This window comes from Engraulis encrasicolus, chromosome 17 (assembly GCF_034702125.1).
Source record: "Engraulis encrasicolus isolate BLACKSEA-1 chromosome 17, IST_EnEncr_1.0, whole genome shotgun sequence".
Classification (NCBI taxonomy): Eukaryota; Metazoa; Chordata; class Actinopteri; order Clupeiformes; family Engraulidae; genus Engraulis; species Engraulis encrasicolus.
This window is the reverse complement of record NC_085873.1, coordinates 34,062,190-34,067,876: the sequence shown is the minus strand read 5'-3', so window position 1 is coordinate 34,067,876 and position 5,687 is coordinate 34,062,190. Positions and strand designations below refer to the sequence as shown.

Below are 5,687 nucleotides of genomic sequence, written 5' to 3'. Positions count from 1 at the left end.
TCCTAAAAGGTCCACGGTACATTTAAATAATTTAATGGTTTTAGTTGTGTCCGAGGGAGGGCACGCATAAACATAGATGGAGGCGGACAAGAAGCTGCTAGGCATTAAACTGGTCTTTATTGTAACTACTGCATAATAATACAAGTAGGCTTCCTCAGTGTCCATTCGGTTCAGAAGAGCGTTGAATGGGGGAGCTCAGCATTATATAGCCCCCCGCCTAAACGCATGGCATTATGGGAAGTGAAGTTCCATTGTACAGTATAAGTCAATACACAACATTCCTCCCCAGAAACCTTTAACCTCATCCATTTCTTTTAAATCAAAAGGATAGTGTTCATTTACACTAACAAATCATTTTCAAATTTTCAACCACAACAAAAGAACATCTGTATCTTTTACAGGATAACTTCATTAACTCATAACCTTTCAGTATGTCAAACGCTCAGGAGCTCGCCTGATTCTCTCTGGTCGAACGTTGACTGTTTCATTTACCATTTCATTTAATTAATCTCCTTCCAGTTCAAGACCGGGTACAATCTCTGTTATAGGAGGATCATACAATTGTTCTGCAATTACCTCGTCATTCTCAGTATTAGTGCATTCACCAGAAATCTTAGTTGCAATCAGTTGATCAATGTGCTTTTTGCTTATTTGTCCATCTATGTTTACCATGTAAGTAAGAGGACCCAGCACTCGTTCAATTACACCATGTTTCCATTTCTTACCTTCCCCTCCCCGGAAATTCTTAACCAGCACGGCTTGATTTGGCTGTAAGCTTCTCACACGGGTTTGTTTGTTTTTCACATTTTCTTGTTTTTCCTGCATTTGCACAGAAAACTTTGGTGTCACTTGTGACAACCTGGTTCTGACATTTCTCTTTAGGAACAACTGAGAAGGAGTTTTCCCTGTAGAGGAACACGGAGTGTTTCGGTAACTGAATAGAAAATTATCTATGCAGTGTTGTAATGATCGGCCAGAATCTTTCTGTTTATCCAGTGACTGCTTAAAAGTTTGAACCAACCTTTCAGCTAATCCATTGGATGCTGGATTGTATGGAGCAGATTTGATATGTTTAACTCCATTAATTTCCAAAAATGTTTCAAACTCTTTTGACACCAGCTGCGGGCCGTTATCTGAAACTACCACTAGGGGGAGCCCATGAGCTGCAAACAGACCCCTCATAACTTCAACAGTAGCTGTAGCAGTGGTACTTGTCATAAATTTCACCTCTGGCCAACGTGAATATGCATCGCTAACCAACAAAAATTGGAGTTTTCCTTTTTCTGCGAAATCTATATGAATTCGCTCCCATGGCAGCTCTGGCTATTTCCATGCGTGCACTGGTGCTTTGTTAGGTGCATGTCTGTTATGTTCACAGGTAAGGCAGTCATTTACCATGGCTTCAATTTCATTATCCAAACTGGGCCACCAAAAATAGCTTCTAGCTAAGGCCTTTGTCCTAACAATACCCAAGTGCTCTTCATGTAATTCATTCAACATTTTAGGTCTCAATGAGGTAGGTATTATTACTCGTAACCCCCACAAAACACAATCTGCTTCCACATCACGTCTGTTCCAGTAAGGTTTTAATTCACCTTCACTCACATGTTTTGGCCATCTGGCTTGTGTTAGATGTCTCACTATGGTAAGTATTTTGTCTTTGTCTGTCTCTTTCTTTATGTCTTTCGCTGACACCGGCACTGATTCTAGCCACGACACTCTGAATTCAGGATTGCTCTGTGGCGCCTCTTTCTGTAAAGGTAAACGCGATAACCTGTCAGCATTGGCATGCTCTAAGGAGGCTTTGTAGACTATGTCATACTGATAAGCTGACAGCAGTAAAGCCCATCTCTGAAGACGAGCAGCAGCTAATGCTGGTACTCCTGTTTTTGGTCCCAATATTTTTACCAGTGGCTTATGATCAGTGACCAAAACAAATGTCCTGCCATAGAGGTAATCCCTGATTTTTTTGTACACCAAAAATGATGCCTAATGCTTCCTTTTCAATTTGTGAGTAGTTTATTTCAGTTTTACTCAAGGTACGTGAAGCGTATGCTATCGGTCGTTCACTACCGTCTGTCATTTTGTGTGATGTCACGGCACCTAGACCATAGGCACTAGCATCGCAAGCCAGTAAAATCGGCAATTGTGGACCGAAGTGTGTGAGCACACTAGACGATGCCAACTGTGATTTTGCTTTTTCAAACGCTGCTTGACATTGGGTGGACCAGTTCCACTGACTGTCCTTCTGTAGCAACACTGTCATCGGTTTGAGAATGGTTGAAAGATTCTCCATAAACTTCCCATAGTAGGTCAGTAAGGCTAAAAATGCCCTAAGCTCTGTGACATTTTTAGGCGCTGAAGCGTTGACTATCGCTTCCACCTTCTCAGGTACAGGGTGTAACCCTTCACTGTCAATTTTGTGCCCCAAGTATCTTACACTTGGTTGGCTGAAGCTACATTTGTCTCTGTTAACCCGTATGCCTCGGTCTTGTAAGCGCTGTAACACCTGCTCCACATTTTCCCAGTGTTCAGCCTCGGTTGACCCTGTGATCAATATGTCATCAAGGTAGCGCACCACTTTTGGTAAGCCCTGAAGTATCTGATCCATAATACGTTGGAATATGGCTGGTGAACTAGCTATGCCATAGGGTAACCTGTTCATTTGGTAAAGCCCTTTTGGTATATTAATGGTCAGGTACTGCTTAGATTCGTCATCTAGCTCCACCTGCTGGTAAGCTTGGGTAAGATCTAGCTTGGTGAAGTATTTACCCCTAGCTAACTTGGCAAACAGATCCTGTGTTTTTGGAAGAGGGTATTTATCTACCTCTAACCATGGATTTATGGTTACCTTGTAGTCACCACAAATTCTGACATCACCATTCGTTTTCGGTATGCACACAATTGGGGTTGCCCATTCACTATACTCCACTGGAGTGCAAACTCCCATTTCCTGTAATTTAGCTAACTGTTTGTCAACAGCTTCGCTGAGTGCATAAGGCACAGATCTAGCCTTGCAGAATTTTGGATTAGCATTTTCCATGACTCTCAGTTTTGCTTTCACACCTGAAATGACACCACGATCTGCATTGAACACAGGAGAGTATCTCTCATACATGTCTGAGACAGGATCAGTAACTGGCAAGTGATTCACTCTAGACCAGTCTAAGTGCAGGTGCTGAATCCAATTTCTGCCCATGAGTGTTGGACCACTCCCTTTTGCCACTAACAACATCAGTTGTTTTGTTTGCTCACCACATTGCACTTTCACTTGAATTTGACCCATGAGCGCAATAGGCTCTGAGGAGTACGTTTTCAGACGTACATCACATGGCTGCAGTTTACACTTTTTAAACCGCTTGTTGTACAGCTTCTCTGACATTACACTCATTGCTGCACCTGTGTCAACTTCCATCTTAATCTTAAGACCATTGCATCTCACCATTACCATATATGGCTTCACATACTCACTGTCACCTTTCACTGTAAACAGTTCATAGTCTTTTGTGACGCCTGGTGATTCAGTTTCGGCACAGTTCTCTGTTCCTGGCGGCTGCCCTGGCGCGTATGCCGCTCCCTCTGTAGGCGATGCTGACCGTTGATTCCGCGCTGCACTTGTCCCCTTGTCTGGCGGTTCTCTCACGACGTAGAGGGTGTCTCGCTCGGCCGGGCCCCCTCTCGCTGACGCTCGCTGTCCGCCGCTGTGCTTGCCGGATTCCTTGCTTCTGCATGCGCGCTCCAGATGCCCTTTCTTGTTGCACGCTCTGCACTGGAAATCTTTGTATTTGCAGTTGGCAGGCGAATGCCCTTCTCGCTGGCAACGGTAGCATGCGTTGTCTCCTCCGCTCGCCGCATGTGGCTTTTGTTTCCTCTCAGAATCTTTTTGGCGCACGTGAGCCTTCCCCTTGTAGCTGCTCACGCTGTCGGTCCTAAGCGGTGTCTGCTGAATCGTTTTCAGACTGCTCGTGGTGGACACGAAATTGTGAACAATGTCCATGACTTTTGCCCACTTCAGCTTTTCTCCATACGCAGCACTCAACAGCTTTGTTCGTAGTTCTTTACTGGTAATACCATAAACTAGCTGGTCCCTGAGCTGTTCATCCAACGTTGAACCGAACTCACAGGTGGTTGCAAGACCTTTTAGCGCAGCCACATATTCAGCTACAGTCTCTCCATTTTGCTGCTTTCTAGCACGGAATGAGTAATGTTCACTTAACACGTTTTTCTTCGGCACATAGAATTCTCTCAATGCTTTTAACAAGTCCTCCAATGTGCAGTCAGACATCTTTTTCGGTGCTAGCAAGTCTGTCAGTAATGAGAAAATCTTTGCACCTACCACGGATAAGAAAACAGCCCGTTGTTTCCCTTGCTCAATTCCGTTGGCTTCCACAAACTGTGCAAATCTTTGCTCATACGTCTTGAAACTTTCATTGCTTTCGTCGAAGCACAAGCCCGTTTCACTGCTGTACACTGCCATCATTCTGCTGCTAGCTTCTTCTGCTAACGTCACCATCGTCCTAGCATCTTCGATCCGTTTCCAAAGTCGTGGTTAACTTATCCCATCCTCGTCGCCAGTATGTTGTGTCCGAGGGAGGGCACGCATACACATAGATGGAGGCGGACAAGAAGGTGCTGAACATTAAACTTGGCTTTATTGTAACTACTGCATAATAATACAAGTCGGCTTCCTCAGGGTCCTTTCGGTTCAGAAGAGCGTTGAATGGGGGAGCTCAGCATTATATAGCCCCCGCCTAAACGCATGGCATTATGGGAAGTGAAGTTCCATTGTACAGTATACGTCAATACACAACAGTTTTAGTTCAAATGCACATTGGAGACTGGTCAAACGCAGTTTTAAACTTCTGTGCTAACCCAAGTCGAGTCTTTTGATGTTCAAGTTCAAGTCAAGTCACAAGTCTTCAGACATCTTGTCAAGTCGAGTCAGAAGTCGTCAAATTGACGACTCGAGTCAGACTCTGCTAACCCTGTTACATAGATTTTTGACAATAAAGTACACTTGATTTGACTTGACTTGACTTGACATCTATAAACACAGTCACGTCAGGTCATAGTCCATACACGAACAGCGCCAGTCTGTAACTTCTTGAAAGCAGGCTAGCTCCAACGCTGGGCAAACTGGCTTCAGCGTGCGAGGGACAGGCGCCTGCCCTGCTCACCTGTTCACCAGGTCAGTGCCCCAAGTGATCCCCTCTGCATCTGACCCCTGACCCTTAAGTAGACCCAGGGACCAATAAATTAGGCTGCGCCCCCGTGTGGTGTGACCGTGTTAGTGTGATGTCTATTTCCAATGCACCTAACCCTTTCTTTTCGTAGTCTCAGGACATAATTAGTCAAGTCAAGTCAAGTGTACTTTATTGTAAAAAATCTATAGATTTTTTTTATCAATATATTTCATAGGACATTATTAGATGGCGTCAGGAAGTGAGCAGGGGGAGGATTACTATAGTGACTTAGATGTTTCAGGCATGGCCAATAACTATTTTGCAATGACTTTGTCCTGGGCCCAAAGCTGTCAGTGGCCCGTCAGTAGCACACCTCAAACCACAACAGCTGCAGAGCATTACAGTACAGCACCCAGTACATATGCTCGCGCACACACACTCTCTCGCTCTCTCACACATACACGCGCACAGAGACACATGAGCATGCAGACGCACACGCATGCA

At 44.6% G+C, this 5,687-nt stretch overlaps 1 pseudogene; it reads right to left on the bottom strand.

Annotated features, from left to right (window-relative positions):
- Window positions 1-445: 445 nt before the first annotated feature.
- Window positions 446-4,513, bottom strand: LOC134467013 (uncharacterized; annotated as a pseudogene).
- Window positions 4,514-5,687: the final 1,174 nt, after the last annotated feature.